The 15,712-nt window shown below is 55.6% G+C and overlaps 1 protein-coding gene across 2 annotated transcripts in view; it reads left to right on the top strand.

Moving 5' to 3' along the window:
• The first annotated feature begins 6,688 nt into the window (after positions 1-6,688).
• Positions 6,689-15,712, top strand: part of LOC309883832 (rab11 family-interacting protein 3-like) — a 47,896-nt gene continuing 38,872 nt past the window's right edge. Inside the window, exon 1 of one of the 2 annotated variants that reach the window (XM_082772225.1) lies at positions 6,689-6,782. The gene's annotated coding sequence lies outside the window, so the exon portion shown is untranslated. The remainder of the gene's footprint in view (positions 6,783-15,712) is intronic. The other variant, XM_082772224.1, reaches the window with a different exon arrangement.

Genomic DNA, 15,712 nt, shown 5'->3' with positions numbered 1-15,712 from the left:
GGAGGAAGGAGAACTTGTAGGTTTAAATCGAGGGTACCATCTTCCTGGGCAGGCAGGACAGGAGGGGAGGTCGTCCCGTTGGTGGACTCTCCCGGTGTGTTTCGAGGAAGCAGTTGCACTGCTGGGGCTCCTCACGCGTGGCTTGGGGATCCTCTCCTGTTCCAGTTCTTCGGGCACCTGCAGGCTGATGAAAACCTTCTGCCTTAAACAGTAGGCTTGATTATTTCTTCTGTAGCAGGAGGAGACGAGAATAAGACACACTGAATCTTTGCCTCCTTTCCAGAAGAACACCCTAATTTTGGGTTTCCAGCACGAGACCGAGAGCAGAGCCTCTAGGACTGAAGTGGCGACACGATGGCTGCACCGAGCTGTGCACAGGATTAGTGGGGTGAAAATTAGCTGCAGAAAGCACCTTCACCGAGTGCTGCTGGGGCTTGAGCTTTAATCGGGGACCTGGCCGGACAACACCCGCCTGCTGCTCTGCTCCTGGAGCTCCTGCTCAGGCCTGGGGAGCAGCGAGCTCGCAGCAGCCCTGGAGAGGTGCCACTGCTTGCAGAATAAATAATGCAGCCCTTGTGCTCCTTCCTCACAATTGACCATTGCCTCTCCCTGTAATGAGAGCTGCCCCTTGAGGGTGTTTCAGAGGTTAGTTAATTAGGTGTAATTGCAGCCGAACAGAAGCCTGCTCTGGGGTTCTGCCTGCTTTCTGTAGCGCCAGATTCTTTAACAAATGATGGAGTCGGCTCCTCTACATGTTGCTGGAACAAGTGCAATCCCGAGCCATCAGCCTTCCCCTCAGCTGGCGTGTTTATGCCGATGAAACCACAGAATTGGGCTCTGGAAAGGGGGTTTGGGTTTTGGGATCTGTGCGGCCGTGGTTGGGATCATGGCAGCACCCCGGGAAATGCCTCGCACGAAGCGACGCTGAGTTCTGCTCACACTGCTGGCACGTTGACGTGCTCTCAGCACCCCACGCAGGGGGATAGCTGCGGTCTCAGCCCGGACAAATGCTGTATTAAGAGAGCTCAGTTCATTTCAGCTGATCCACTGCAACCATTGATGCAGGGACTGCTCGGTCTGACGGGAGCGGCTGTCCGGGCACGGCGCTGTCTCTGCTGGCGGGGTCCAGCACTTCCAACACACTTGTACCTTTCCAAAGGCAAAGAACACAACTCCTAACTTCAATATAATCACATTTTAGTTTTTTTTTTCCCCTTGGAAGGATGGGTTTAGCCTCCAGAGGCCGGGTGGGTTTTCACAAATGAATGTGTTGGCTCATGCCCTGTGGATAACCGCAGCGTGGGGGTGCTGCCTCCACCTTTGCAGAAGCACAAGAGGTTCCTCAATAAATAAAAATCCCGGAGTTTGGCATGAGCAACAGGGTGGGACTCAGCTTGCTCTGTGCTGAAGTTGAGGCACTGTGACTGTTGCTATTTTTCTCCCTGGAGATAAAAGATGCCCAGAGCGGATTTGGGCTGCCTGTGGGCAGAAGGGCCCAGCGGGAGTTATGTGAGCAGTGCCTGGGGGTTTGTGTCCTGTCTCAGTGCTGCAGGTCCTACAGAGCACACCCAGATCTGGCCTGGGCCTCGTTATCCGATGGCTTGTTAAATGCCCGTTTCCCCTGTTCGGAGCAGGGCTGGCATCTAGCGTGAGGTGAGCACAGCATGACGTGATACAAAAACTGCGGGCTGTTCCTGCTTTCTGCTCCAAGACCCGGAGGCTTTTAGGATGTTTTTACTCCTTTGTTTTGCTCGCAGCTCCTGTAGGCGTGCGTGGGCAGGGCAGGGGCACGGGCACAGGCACCGTCTCCGTGGGTCTCCCTTCCCAAAACCTTGCTGGCCCTACAAGGCAGGCAGACCCAGAGTGCTGGGCACAGCAGGCTGCCTGCAGGCAGGGCCTTGTAAACCCAAATCTGGTGCAATCCGAAGGCTACAAATAAGGAGGGGTGGCCTGGAGAGGGCTTTTTAAGGCCAAGCAGGAGACCCGGGCTGGCTTTGGGCACGGTCAGCGTAGTGCCGAGCCGGGCAGAGCTCCAGCAGAGCGCGCAGGCAGTGAAGGGGAGCAGGAAACAAATGAAAAGAGGCTGATAGAAAAAAAAAATAATAAAAAATCTCAGCAGCTGGCTTAAAAGCCAAGTTTTCTTTTCTGTTGTCAGATGTTCTCTGAACATCCAGATGTGCCGGGAGCGGTGTCTGCGTGCGGTGTGACTTGCAGAGCCGATTAAGGAGCTGCGGCAATGTTTTTGGAAACCTTTCTGGCCCTGTAGCAGGGATGGTCATCTTTTTTGTGGCAGAGCAAGCTCCTATCAAGTCGGGTATAGCTGGAGAGGCAGCAACGAGCGCGTGGAGCTGACGGGGGTGCAGAGGTGCTGGGGGCACAGGGTCTGGCCCTTCTCCCCTCCTGAGGAAAGCTCTGCTCCTGCCGAGCCATATGGGATCTCCGGTGCCTCCCCCAGCTCCCTGATGGCCCCGTGTCGGTGTGGACAGGACTCCCACCAGCAGCCTGCCTCGGCCGGGCTGGCGGCTTTGGGCCAGGAGCGGGTGCCAGGAGCCGGCCGGGAGCCGTGCGTGCGGCCGCCTGTTTGCTCTGCCCACCGCAGCCTCGGCGCTGGAATGCCGGCCCGGGGCGGGGGCTCCCAGCCTGTCCTCGCTGTGAGCGGCCGCTTTCAAAGCTCCCTCTTTAGGCTAAGCCATCACCTTTCTGTAGGATTAGTTTTTAGAAGTGAAATGTCCATGGGTTTTGAACCGCTCACGGGTCGCTGCCGCTGCTTGCGGCGGTCACCGGCCGGCGCTGCCATCGCGAGCTGCTGGGCGAGGGGCTTCCTCGGGTGGCTGTGTTAACGCTGCCTCTGAGGTTTTAGGGTAAATTTAAGTCCCAGGCAGCAGCATGCTGTGTCACCCAACGCGTTCTAGACTCTTCTTACCGGTTTTGAGGGCTTTTTCACCAGGGAGCTGGTCTGTCCCTGCTGCTAGCTCAGATGTCCGGAGGGTGCTGAGCCAGGCGCCTGGCTGCTTCAGCCAGACCCTTGGGCAGCCTCCAGCGTGGTGTTCCTTGTCGTGCCAGCCCTCTCGGTGTCTTTCTCACAGCTCTCCAGTTTCTCTGTGCACATGCTCCATGTGGCAGGTCCCTTTGGGCACCCAGCAGCGTGAGCTGCCCGTTAGGCAGGACCAGCTCTTCAGCCTCACTCAGGTTCCCGTGACTTACCTCGGTGCTTGTCCTGCTGCTCGGCAGGCTGAGACCTGGCAGAACCTTCCCGAGGACAGGAGGGAGCGATTTCAGGGCAGGAACATCTCAGGCTGTGCTTATCAGCACGTGTGGGAACGCAGGCAGGCAGTCTCTGGGCATGTTGCATCGGGGGTGTCAGTACTGATTCCCTCTCCTTGTCTCTTTTGGATTTATTGGACTTATTTCTAGGGTCTGCGTGGCATAAAGCAGTGCTGAGGTGCCACCTAGTTTTTTTGGGAGCCCAGTTTAGCCTCAGTCTCTGCCAGAACATGAAGGAAAAGTGGCAGGCCTGGGGGGTGCCAGTACAGCCCTCACTTCCTCAGCAGGTCAGCGCTTTGGACACGTGCAGGGCATCTTTGCTGGACCCCTCTGCTGCCTGCTGGAGACACGGAGCGCCAACAAGGCAAAGAGAAATGCCTGGAGCTTCCTTTTCCTTTTCCTTTTCCTCCAGGGCCGCTGGAGGAATAGGGCCCCTCAGGGCTGGGGAATCCCTCACCTCCAGGAAAAACTCCCCTCGTGCAGCTGCCAAGCCTTTGTGCTGCTCCGAGTTTGGGATCGTCACCGCTGGCTTAGCTGAGCCTCAGAAGCTCTTGAGCTTCGCTGCGTTTGGGTGCCTGAGGTCTGCAGATCTGCAAGGGAGGGAAGGGTCCATAAATCAGAGAGCTGGGCTCCGGGGCAAACCCACCTCCCACAGGTCCCATAGGGGCTGGTGCCAGGAGCCCGGTTCTGCTTTGGCCCCGGGCTGTGCCTCGACCCTGGCACGGGGTGAGCAGAGCTCTGGCAGGTCTCACCACTTTGGCTCGAGGGACTTTGACTCAAAGTAGTGCAAATCTCCCCTTCAGCCGGGACTAAAGCCTGCTGTTGAAGCCTTGTCATCTCTGACTCTTTAATGCTCTGTTTCTAGCTGCTCGTGCCTCTTCAAAAGGAGCTTGTAACCGGCTACAAACACATTAAGCAAAGCCTTTATTTTGAATACTTCTCGCTGGCCAGGAGAAGGTACCTCCCTGTGGCTGTGGTTTATGTTGGCGTAGTGTGGAGCTAATAGGGACAGGTAGGAGTTAGTGCTAGGACTGTTAACTGCTTCCTAGATCAGCTCTCAGCTGAAAGCAGCAGATCTGTGACTTTTGTAGATCAGTAAATCTAGCTTTACTATTGGAGCCGTAATTCTGGTTTTTAACCATTCTGATAAGACGTTTTTTCAGCCTGTTTGCAAAGTGAAGAAATGGAGAAGATGGGTGGGTGGTTACAGCTGGAGCTGTCCCAGCCCAGGCATGAAGGAGACGGTGGCCCTTGGGATCAGGGGTCCAGGAGCACCGCGGGCTGGTCCCGCATTTCAAATATTGTGCCTGGTTCTTGTCTCTGTCTCCAAAAAGGGGCAGGGGGGCTGGAGGGGGCACAGAACCAGCGATGGAAATGGTCCAGGGGATGGAGCAACAGCTGGGACCCCGTGGGGACATCACAGTCACACCTCCCTGTGTCTCATGGTGGTGGCACTGGGAGGTGGTGGTGAAACACCAGGGAATGGCGTGGAATCGCTGAAAGCCTGTGGGAGCAGGCAGCGAGCTGCTGGGCCTCGCAGGGGCAGGGCTGGATGCCCGTGGGTGCTAACGGGGCTGGGCAGGGATGGCCCCTCTGTCCCCAGCTCCGTGGCCATGGGCACAGGGTCAGAGTGGGTGGACCAGGCAGGGTCTGCTGGTGGTTTTGTCCTCTGCATGCCCTGAGCGATGCTGAGCATCGGTGGCCACTTGTGCTCTGTCTGCTGGTGCTCATGTATGGGATCATCAAGTCCAGATGGTGTCTACAGGCACGGATAACAAATTAGAAGTTGTGGCTTTTGAACCCGAAACCTCCAGATGCTTTAACTGGAACTGCTGCATTCCCCGAGTTGTTTTTGTTAGCCTAAAACACATTTGTTTAAGGTACAAGAGGCCTGATTCACCCAGCTCAGAGAGCCACACGAGCTCAGCCCGTACCCAAAAGGCACCCGCAGGAGCGGAGGAGATGCTCAGGTTTCCTCGCCCCCAGTCCGTGACGGGGCAGGCGGGTGAGCTGGTGGGCACTGGGGCTCAGTGACTTTGTCTCCCCATGGCCCCAGGGAGGCACAGCTGAGCTCTGGGGTTCTCAGCCCCACCATCGCCTCCGTGCTAGCAGCATGCTGGGCGCTACCTGCGTCTGGGCTTGGCCTCCCCTCCCCTCCATCCCACGCAGCTCAGCTCGGAGAGCCGCAGGTGGGGCTGCAGGGGCGTCCTCCTGTGCAAACAGAGCTGGGTTTCCAGAGGGAAGCAAACCAACCAGCAAGGAAGCTCCCGCTGATGCGTGGCTGAGTCAGGAGGCTCCGAGCACCGCGGCTGCGCTCCTTCGTCCCCCTTGCCCTTGGGTGTGAGAGGCATCCGTGGACGCGAGGTGTGTGCCTCCTGCCGTGCGAGGGGAGGCTCAGCCACTCACTGCAGCCTTGCTGAGATCAGGTTGAGGTGGAGATCACCCTCTGCACCCGGCTGTGCTTGTGGGGGCTGAACGAGTCCGGCACCAGGAGCTGCACTCCCCGAGGCTCCCTCCTGCGCCTCCACCCCGGGCAATGCGCCCAGCGGGGCGAGGGCAGCCTCTGAGTGTGGAGCTGATGCTGCAGCTCCCTTCTGCGCCTCTGACAGCCTGCTTCATCCTGGGCTTGTTCCTCAGCTCGTGGCTGTGGGTCTCAAGTATTTGAAGGTCTCTTGAAATGAGGATTTGCGTTTTTCTTTTAGAGGAAAATGCCTGACTGTCACAGCAGCTTGAGAAGTGGCAGCAGTGGCAGCCTGGGAGGAAGGAACCAAAGGCGCTTTTTTCAAGTCTTTGTTTGGACCATGAGGAATGACTTCAGTGTTGCCCTCAAACTGTGTCCCACCCTGCTGGAGGTGCTGGGATCGCCCTCGGTGTGTCTTGGGAGTGTCCCTGCTCCCCGGGTGTGCCTGCCTTGCCCGCACCCCATGGGCTTCTCCCTCCCCTGCAGCCATCGCCTAATTGTGTAATGTTTCAACTGCGTAGCCTAAACTTGTAGCGTGGAGCAGTTCATTATCACCAAATCCTCTTAATTGGGCCCTCCTACTGGGCAGCCTGTTAATGAGTTTTCCCAGTTATGATAGAAGCTCTTTAAAAAACATTAGAATAAATAAATCCCTGGCAGAAAATCCCTGGACTGTGTTGAAAGAAGTAGCGCGCTCACCGATGTTTCAGGACAAAGCAATGGTTCCGTGCCAGCCAAGTGCCAGTTAACCCCTCTGTGCTGAGCACTTGTGTTTGAGGGAGAACTGCTGCAGTTTGGTGTCAGTTTAAGAAATCCACTGTCGTTAACCCCAATCTTTGTCATGTGGGAGAGGAGGGTAGGGAGGCAGAACTCGTTAGGAGGTGTTTCCCTCGTTAGGAGCTCACGTGAGCATGTGGATGATGCTCAGAGGGCTTTCTGGTAACGCTGCTCTCGTCCTGGCAGGTGAAGGACCTAACCAAGTACCTCGATCCCAGCGGACTTGGAGTCATCAGCTTCGAAGATTTCCATCGGGGGATCAGAGCTATCAGAAATGGAGGTGAGTCTGGTGCCGCGGTGCAGGTGAGGCCAGGAAGATGCCAGGCTCTGCGGTGAAACAGGAGCGAGCTGGGCTGGTGTGCTGGGAGGAGAGCGAGGGGGCGGCTGGGTGTGCTGAGTAATAGGGTTGAAAAGGGTGGCACAGGAGTTGTGGTGGTGGCTGCGTGCTGTCCTGCTCATCAGGAAAGTCCCTTCCTAAACGTGTGATGGAAACAGCAAATCCAGGGAGAGAAAATCCCTTCTGGTTTGGTGTCTGCTCTCCCCTATGGCTCTGTGGGGTTTTGCTGCCCGGGCAGAGGGGTGGCTTGGCTGACCTGCTGCTGGAGATGCCCCTCTGAGTGCTGCAGAGCACGGATCTGCTAACCTCCGGCTGCTGATGCATTTACCTCCCCTCCAGCTGTTTGGAGGATCAGCACGTACAGAGGTTTTCTGGCAAGAAGCACGTGAAAGGGGCTTTGAACTCGCTGCCTGGTAGGTAACCTTCACACAGGCCTGTGGCAGCTCTGATGCTGCTCTTGAGGGGCTTGTCACAGCTCCCAGAGCAATAGCTTGGGGAAATGCTGATATCTTCTGGCTGGCTGGTGTTTGAACCGCTTTGCTGAAGAGGGGAGGAAAAAAAAAATAAACACAGACTTTTTTTCAATATGGGATTCATCTCTAAGACGAGCGTTGGAGGTTCATTTTGGGGCAAGTGCGTTTTTAAGGACAGGGTGTGAAAAATATTGGAAACATCGTGCCGAGCAGATGTAACTTTACATGTGCAAATTGGAAGCGCCACATTTGCACATTAATCAATTCTGTTTACAGTCAGGCCTGTCTTAAATTTCAGCGTTGCTTTCATGCAGGGATGAACGTGCGCCGCGTTGTCACCCCGGCACGCCGGGCGTGCTTTTGAGCACTGATACAATCAAAGACCAATTATTCCCGTACAGACCAGGTTCGTTTCATGAGTAGAAAAGCCCTGAAAAGCAGAAGCAACTTGTCTTTTTGTTGGCCATCCATCCCTCCTCCTGCTGCCCGGGCTGATTTGTGTGCAGCTCTTCCCCGTGCGCTTGGGACTTGTGTCTCGTGGCAGCTCCAGAGCTTTGGTGGCTGCTGTAGCCTGATGGGCGGCCGAGTGCAGTTCTCATGGTGCAGGAGGCAATGCAGCACGCTATTAATTTGTAATAAATTGCCACTGGAGTAGAGCGTGTTTGTGAAAGCCACGGCTTGTATTTCTCTTCAATAATTCAGTGCTCTAGTATTGCGTTATATTAATTGGATGGAAAAAGCAGATCCGGACAAAGCTTTTAAGATGCTATTTATTAGCCTGGTAAGAGATTGCTACGTATTTATTACAGTGGTTAAGAGCAGCAGAGCTCTCTAATGTTGCACAGCACCGAGCAGCTATGAAAAAACGTGGGACAGGGCACAGAGAGTGTTTCTTCAAGCCTTACCAGCTGAGCAGTTGTTCACGTTGAAATGATCTTGAGGGTTTGTTGCTGCTGTTTAGGTGGTCGATATTGATCTTCCCTTTGTAAAGGCAGCAGAGGCTGTGCTTGCTGCTCCGAGTTCCTTTTAACAAGGCTTTATTAATTAGCTTGGCCTTTTTTTTTTTTTGAGCCAGAGAGAGCTCTGTTGCATTTCCTGGTAGATCGTAGCACTTTGGTCCATCCCTGAAGTGAGACCTGCCATAACATGTGTGGTTATTGGGGGTTTCTCACTGTCCTTAGCTCTTCCAGGCTTCCCCTGGCCATGGAGCTGCCGAGGGTGATGGCAATCACACGGTGCTGTGGCTAGAATGAAGGAGCAGGGGAGAGGGGTGGCAGCATCCCAAAACTGTGCGTGATCTAAGAGGTTTCTTCAGACTTTCCCCTTCAAGTTTAGGGCAGAAATGAGACCGGCTGCCAAGTGTGCAGCTGGGCGAAAACCCTGGGCCTGTGTGCAGGCATGGGCCTGATCTCTGCAGGCATAGGGCTGGGGAGGGATCTCCTCTGTAAGGACCGGGTACGAGGAGCTGCGTGCCAGCTGCTGGGAAGGAGTAAGGAAGGAGTAAAGAAGGAGTAAGGAGCTGATGGCAGCGAGATGGAGCCTGTTGTTGGAAGTCGATGTGCCAGGCCCAGAGCAGCTCCGGGCTGCGTTTGAGGCAGGAGCTGCTGCAGGGCCGCGTGGCTGGCAGACACGAGAAGTGGGCAGGGTCAGATGTGAACAACAAGGCTGTGTTCACAACGCTCCTTTCTTTGTCAGGATATTTAAGAACCTTTTAAGTTCAAACACCTGTTTTTCTTTTTTTTTTTTTTTTTTTTTGTTTATTTTTTTCCTTCAGAGGCCCCTTGGCATCCAGTAGGGTATTTTAAAGTCTCTCTGCAGCAGACCAACGCGCTTAAATTCAGTAGCAGAGGTGGACAAATCCTGTAATTAACGCCTGTGCTGTGATCTGAAACATCTGTAAGGCCTGCCTTAAAACCAACCCCACGCGGCCCACGGTGCAGGTTCCCCGCTGCATCCCTTCGGGCTCCGCTCCCCGAACAGAAGGAGCTCTGTGCCGACAGCGCTGAGGCACTGGGGGAGGGCCTGAGGATGGAAACAGTCAAATCCCTTTTCGAATTCTTGAACTGAAAGCTCTTTGGATTCGGGAAGATGGAAAATACCGCGCCGGAGCCAACACCCAAACCTGGAAGCTGCGGCGGAGTTCCTGCCTGCTGCAAGCGCTGGGGCACCGCCCGGGGGACACTCGGCAGCGCCGGGGTCGTCAGCGGTGCTGGGCTAACGAGCTCGGGGGGGGGAACCCTTGGGGTGAAGGAGGAGTGTGGCCAGCCTCAGGTTCCCTCGGGTTCTTGAGGGGCTGCACCACCCTCGGCTGCTGAGAGCGGCCCCGGGAGTGCTCTGGCTTCTGCAGGCAGCTTTCCGCACCCTGGGACTGTCAGTGTGGCAGCTGGGTGGCCACCCAGGAATTGCTTCCCCCAAAGAAAACCCTGTACCCAGCCCTCCTGCTGGATGCAGGCTGAGTGTTTCAGCTCAAAGCATGCAGCCAGAGAACTGCACATCAGATTAAAACCAGCTCCTGGCCCTGCAGGCACGGCCCCAGCCATCTCGGGGACCCCTCTGTGCCTGATGGCGCTGGGTGATCCCGGCGGGGAGCCCACGAGGTGCTCAGAGCCAGTGTGGGACTGCTGGCTAGCACATGGTGCCTCTGAATTTCCAAAGAGCCAGGCTGGCTGCTGCCCTGGCTCCGCAGAGCGTCTGAAGGTGTGCAGCCTGTTAGGTATCTGGCTGGCTGGCAGCGTAAGCCACTGTGCGGTTTGTGGGTAGCTTCTTTCTTTGTAGGATCTGCATTGCAGATGGCTTTTGCTCCACCAAACACAAGCTTTCCTTGCACAGAGAGAATTCCAGAAGCCAAAGCGTGCGTTCCCTTGTACGCTTCCAACCCGGTGATTATTTTATGAGGCTGCGTTTGTGTGGCAGTAGGCATGGCAGCATTGCAACAGGCCCCTGCTAGCATCGGAGCACGCTGCTGCCAGCGGGGAGCCCAGGCCCCATTCTCTATTCCAGGCACTTGCTTTTTAAAAGCAGAGCTTTCACCGACACCTAGCAGATGGGGAGGGAGCGAATGTGCACGTTTGATGGCTCGGAGGGGATCTGGCACTGCCGTGAACGCTTCCTACTTCTTGGATCTGCTGATCTCTTTATTCCTGCAGCATTGCTGCAGTCAAGACTTTTCCCGTCGGTGTTGCCTGTTCCTAACCCTGGTCGTGCTGTCCCTGGTTAGGGAGGCAGCTCGTGCGGTGGCTGGAGGTAGAACAGATGCCTCTTTGTGTACGGCTGCCATTCAGAGAACAGGGGCTGCCGTGAATGGGAAATCAAGATTGATTCATGAGCAAGAATAAAATCAAAATTGCTCTGATTAAATCTTCTGCCTTTTTTGCATCGCATCTCGTTCTGCTCTGGCATATGCTGCTTGTTGGGATAAGGAGTTTATGAAGATAAGTGTTAATTCCTCCAATGAAAGGAGCGAAGACTTAAATGTCAGATTAAAATGTATATGTATACTTGGGAGGGGAGGGAAAAAAAAAATCTCCCTGCTGTTCTTTGCAGTGAGCCTTTCTTGGAAGAACCAAACTTGGTTTTCTCTTGAAATAGCGGTGCTTGAACACTTGCCATGGAGACTGCTGAGCCTGTCGGTGGAAACCTGTGAGGGCAATCAGTCGAGTTTAACTCCTGGCCCACAGGGGTGCAGATCAGGAGCCCACATCCTCGTCTGATGGAGGTGAGCTCCTCAGTGGCTCCCCGTGGCTGCAGCAGCCTGAGGTCTCTCCATCCCTGTCCTGCAGGGGCATCGCCAGTGGCAGAGATCGGGCATTTCAGCAGGGCACTGAGATGTTCTCCTGTGGCAGGCTGGTCCCCAGGCAGACAGAGCTCCTCATCACGAGGATCTGAGCAGCTGTAAGGGCCAGCTCTCAGCCCTGGAGGCTGCTCCTGGATGGGTTGAGGACAGGGGAGAAAGCCCCAGGGCAGGTGACCCTGAGGTGTTTGCTCAGCCCACGTCATGCTGAGGAGAAGAGCCAGTCTTCTCCCAGGAGCCCAAAATGCTGCCCAGTGTGTGCAGCTGCTTGGCTGCCTTCACAGGGGGCTTCCTCAGATGCCTGTTGCCCTCCCCCTTGTTCTCAGACCTCTTGAAACAAGGGGAAAGCTGTACCTGCTTGAGCACCTACTTTCGTTCCCTGCGTGTGATTTTTAATAGCTGCCACTGAGGGAGCTGCAGGCTGTGTGGCTGGAGGGCAAGGATGCTCTGCGTGCCCGGGAGCAGCTCTGGAGCCGAGAGATGAGGTCAGTGCTGGGTGCTTCTGGTGCTCACCCTCTGCTTTGGAACACCATCGTGCCAGAAAGGATGCCTTCAAGCTGCTTCGGCTGGGAGGAAGGATATCTACTTCTGAACAGGAAAAACAGGATGAAAAGCACGACCTGCAGAGTTATTTCTCTCCAGCCTGGTGCCTCGGGCGCTCGGCGAGGCTCGCTCCGAGCACGGAGCTCCCTGCAGCAGCAGGAGCAGAGCTGTGCTGGAGCCGGGTCTGGGACGCCGCTGGGAGGGGGCGCTTCTGGCTCCCGAGGGCTCCCTGGCCCGCGTTCCTCTTCATTGATGTCAGCAATCAGGGATGTGCATTTGTTTTTTGTACCTTGGCAGCTCGGTGAAGGGTTACATCAGGGATGAAGCTGGCCTGCGCCGTGCCTTAGCGGGGAGCGTGTCTTCCCAAAAACAGCCTGGCAGATGACACGCTGCAGTGACCTACTTTCAGGGGAAGCGCAGGAGTTGTAGGAGCTGTGTCCGGAGGCCTGCTCGCAGCTCTGGAACGGGAAGGGCAGGGAGCTGCTCAAACGTGCTGCCACTAACGCTTAGCAGCCCTCAGGGACCCGGAGGATGAGAGATTTGCCCAGGAATCCCTTGCAATTTTCCGGATTCTTTCTTTATGAATGTTTTGGATGCGTACACCAGAGAAATCTTGCTGCATCCAGTCACTGCCACGGGCTGCAGGTCCCAAACCGAAACGAAATCCAAGGGAGCCCTGGTTCGTAGCAGTGCAAAGCTGTGATGCAAAATCCAGGACCAGAAGCCCAAAGCAGCACCCTGTGCGTGCACCCCCTTGCTAGGGGCAGCGTTGCTGCACAGCCACGCTTCTTGCACAGCCATCCCAAGGGGCTTGGGGGGGCTTAGCAGGGACAGCCCCGTGTCCTGGCGGAGTGGAGTGAAGCAGATTTGTGCCTGCTGCTGAAACCCTCGGACCATAACCCAAACCTGCAAATGGACGGCCTGTGTTTGGTGCCAGGAAGAACGCTTTTCTCTGGCGAAGGAGAAGGGAAAGAGCTGCGGGGCTGCTTGTTTGCTTGGGAAGGTGGTCAGTACGGGAACAGAAGGGTTTTGTTGGAGTCCTGGAGACGTGGAGATGGAGTCCTGGAGAGGTTCTCGGCGCTCACTTCTATGGAGAAGATGACTATAAAAAAAAAAAAAAGCTGCTTCTGTTAGAAAATAGACTTTTCTCGTTATCCATCTGCCATCTGAATTTCTCCATCATATTTCCCATCTCCGTGCAAAGAGCGTGCTGTTCTGCTCCACATCTTGCTGCTGGGCCCGCCTGTGGCCGGGGAGCCTGTGGCTGAGGAGAGCCAGAGCTGTGGGCACACACATTCCTTCCTCGTTAGGAATCCAGTCATTCTGGTGTCATTAATGAGCGGATAATTACTTACCTAGGACTTTTCCTTCTCGGATAGCACCGCTTGGCTCTGTCCGTGCCTCCTGGTCTGGGGTTGAAGCCTGGTGTGAGTGGCAGAGCTGCTGTGCCCCCTGCTCAAAGGCTGGAGTCCTCCTATTGCTTCTCTGCTCCCTCATCTTTGCAAACAGTTTTGTTTTGGAGTTTTATTCCTGCAGTCGGTGATCATGGAGAGCTCGGCAGGACTAACGTGACTGCTTCCACCAGAAAGGCTGCTGGTGAGCCGGTAGGATCTGGGCAGCATCACGTCTGCAACCTCTCAGCCCCTTGGATCCATCCAAGAGGTGTGACACCGCTGGATTTAAGAGGTCTGGCCCTTCCACCATGGGGTCTTCCTAAACTGCCTGCCTTCCCCCGGAGAGAGCGCTTGGATGCAAGTAACGGCGGTGGATTCTCTTCCAGCCACTAAAAAGTTACCAAAACCTTTAAAAACTGGCCCAATGAGGTTTATTAAAACTTCATCTCCCCGGTAATTAAATGAAGTGCTGGTGCTCCCTGCTGGTGCAGGCGTTGTGGGGTCTGTGGTTCCTGAGGGCTGCCTTCAGCCCCTGGGTTGTCTGCAGCGGCTCCTGCTCCTGCCCCACACCTTGGGGCATGGAAAAAGGATTAAAAACCTTAAAATCTTATGGAACCCTCCTCCCTTACCTTTTTTGTGTTTGTTTTTACAGAAGCCAGGTTGCACAAAAGCACTTTAAAAACAAACAAACCCAAGCAGCTCTCCTTCACCAACACCTGGCACAGCGCTTGGCTCGCTTTGGGGAGAATTTCTGGCAGCGTTGAGATTTGGGGGGAGGATCATGGAAGGGCTTAAGGAGGTGAGCCTTAAGGAGCATCTTCCAGTTCGGGTGGCTTTTGGGAGCCTCTGCAGGATGGGGGCTCCAAGCTGCTCCATCCACGGCCAGCTGGCCCCAGTGGGCAATGTGCTTTTTAGCGACACAGCCCTCACTCCCACCTGGGAAAAGCCACCTCGGGAAGAATTCTTGCCCGGGTCTGTGCTTGGATGCCACGAAGCCGATTCTTTCCGTTCTGTTTTCAGATGGTACGTCCAAACAAAGCCCGAGGGCCGGATCAAAAGGGATGTTTGAGAAATCCCCGTGCACGAGCAGCGACAGCCAAGGAACGCAGGGCTGCTGAGGCGCGTTAGCTGCGTGGGGCTGGGGTGAGGTTGTGTGAGCAACCTCAGTGCTGGTGCTGCTTCCTCGGGGGCCTGAGTGTGCCGCTTGGTTATTCCTTTCATGTAACTTTTGTTGTGAAATTGGTGTCCCTTTGGTGGGAGCTCTCAGCCCTGGAGGAGCTACGGGGGAAGCAGATTTGCTGCTTTACGCCCAAGTCTCGTGCGGGGAGGTCGTGCTCGGGGGGATGAGGTTGGAGGTGTCTGTGCTTCTCCTTGAGAAAGGCTGCTGGCCTTCGGTGGTGCTCCTGGTGGTGGCAGGAGATGTACGTGGAGGGCAGAGTAGCTTCTGCTGCTTTGGGCTCTGCTCAGAGCTACCATTTTGCACATGAGCATCAGGTTTGGAGCGTGCTCGTGCATAGCTTAGGTGCTCGCTGCCTCTCCTCTGCCACCTCGTTTTCAAGCAGCGTGCCTGCTAAGGGAGCTCAGGCTGTGTCGGCTGCCCTCTCATAAGGCGACCCTAACTCCAGGCTGCCTTTCTGGGGGCTGTTCTGTGCAGGTCCCTCACCTCAGTGCCGTGCTGGCTGATTCTGGTCTGCTGGCTGCACGTCGTCCAGGCTCTTGGAATCGCTTTGAGTTTGTGGCTCTGTGGCTTGCAGCAGTATGTGCAGTGTGTGTTGGCAGATGACTTAAATACTTCTGAAAGGCTCTGTTTTTCTAGGTCGTTCCTATATGAAGTCGATAAAACTGGCTCTGTTTCTGACCTGCGTGTCACTCCTGTACCCACAGCTCTTCACTCAAGGTGCCTTTTCACTGAAATGCTGCCTTTTGAAAGCAGTTTTTAGAATCTATTTCAGGAGCCCTCTGCGCCCCGTGACTTCTTTTCCTGTAGCTCCACGCTGTGCTGCATTTCTTGAAAAGCCCAGGCTATGGTTACACCTCCGAGCCTTCCCAAAGAGCACCGAGATGACGGAGAGCGCGGCTGCTGCAGGAGCTCAGCGCTCACCCAGCCCCGCGCAGAGCCCAGGACCCATCCTGCTCCCTGGCCGTGCTCACCGTGCTCTGTGCCACCTGGCTGGGGCTCTGCTGCTGGCAGAGGCTCCAGATGTGAGACAGATGCAAGACAGAGGTTGCCCTTGGCTCGTGGTCCTCGTAAAAGGCGAGAGCAAACACCCGTCAGCGGGAGAGCGCGCAGATATGTTCGGGGATGGTCCACGTTTTGCTTTGCACGAGGGTGTTAGGACAAAGATTTTTAAAACACAGGGAGGAACGAGGACATCTGAAGGCTAGAGGGAGTTGCAGGATTTAATGCAGAGCCCAGAGGCAGCGGAGCAGCACTGGGGAGAGCAGAAAAGCAAATGGGTAGGGGAAAACAAAGTGCTGGGGCTGACTGCTCTGAGCTGGGCTCACAGCAGGCTGGAGGAGGCCAGAGTGAAGGCACATCCCCATCTCCTGGCTGTGCTCATGCAGCGAGCAGGAAGGTGATCTGCAGCGGGGTTAGGGCAGTCATAGGTCAGGCAATGGGAAACATCAAGGCAGGGGTGGGAAGAGGTTTCAGAGGGGCGCTGCAGAGCTTTA

Source organism: Aythya marila, assembly GCF_965140915.1.
Source record: "Aythya marila genome assembly, chromosome: 15".
NCBI lineage: Eukaryota > Metazoa > Chordata > Aves > Anseriformes > Anatidae > Aythya > Aythya marila.
This window is presented reverse-complemented; position numbering and strand designations above follow the sequence as displayed.